This window comes from Carcharhinus amblyrhynchos, chromosome 3 (assembly GCF_965287045.1).
Source record: "Carcharhinus amblyrhynchos chromosome 3, sCarAmb.v2.hapA, whole genome shotgun sequence".
NCBI classification, from domain to species: Eukaryota; Metazoa; Chordata; class Chondrichthyes; order Carcharhiniformes; family Carcharhinidae; genus Carcharhinus; species Carcharhinus amblyrhynchos.
In genome coordinates, this window is record NC_137326.1 from 136888366 (window position 1) to 136889552 (window position 1187).

The following is a 1187-nucleotide window of genomic DNA, read 5'->3' on the forward strand; positions in this document are numbered from 1 at the left end:
TCTATGATTTAAGCATGAATTCTGGGCCTGAATGGGAATGGGATGGCAAGTTATACATAAGAAGGAGCTTTCTTTAAGGAGACATTACCCCCCATGGGATGTTCCTTGCCTATTTTAATTCTCCAAATTTCTCTTATCCCATCGACACTATTTTGGAGAATGTGGAGATGCTGGCATTGGACTGGGGTGAGCACACCTGGTGTTGTGAGACTTCTCACTATTTTGGAGGAAAGCAGAATAGTTCTCCCCAGGTCAATAACTATCCCTCAAACCAATACCCATGAGAAATAAACTATCTGGTCATTTCACATTACTGTTTTTTGGGACCATGTATTCAAACTGGCTGTTGCATTTCTTACATACTTCAAAGGTTATGTCGTCAACTAACTGCCTCAAGGTTAAGAAGAGTGCTTTGTAAATGCCCCTTACATGTTTCCTTGGTGTGTTTAATGCCCTGTCCCCTCACTGTTTTCTCTCCTTGCCCTCAATGTTGTTGCTTCTGATAACCAGGAAGGTTTGCAATAAGGATTGTGTGATTCATGCTGAAAAAAGAGACATGCTGGTGAAGTTTTTCATCTTGCACTCATCAGGACAAACACAACAGCACCAAATTTCAGAGAAAGCAACAATTCATTCTACATGTGAAAAGCGTCTGATTGGTTGACAAGCTGACCCTGATTAGTCAAGATGTTGCTATGGAGAAAGAACCAGGTTTGACCTGTCAGCCAATCAGCACCCTTTACTTCGACAAAATGTGTCTCTTTCTTTTCAGCAGTGCCCAAGTTCTGTACGACCAAGTGAGTGTTTTGTAATTTTATTATCCATATCTCGATCACTGTAAATGATTTGATTTATTATTGTCACATAGAGTCATAAAGGTTTACAGCATGGAAACAGACCCTTCTGCCCAACTTGTTCTTGCTGCCCTTTTTATTGAACCACAAAGCTCGTCCCAATTGCCTGTATTTGGCCCATATCCCTCTATAACCATCGTACCCATGTAACTGTCTAAATGCTTTTTAAAAGATAAAATTGTAGCCCTCTCTACTACTACCTCTGGCAACTTGCTCCAGACATTCACCATCCTCTGTGTGAAAAAATTGCCTCTCTGGACGTTTTTGTATCTCTCCCCTCTCGCCTTAAACCTGTGCCGTCTAGTCTTAGACTCCCCTACCTTTGGGAAAAGA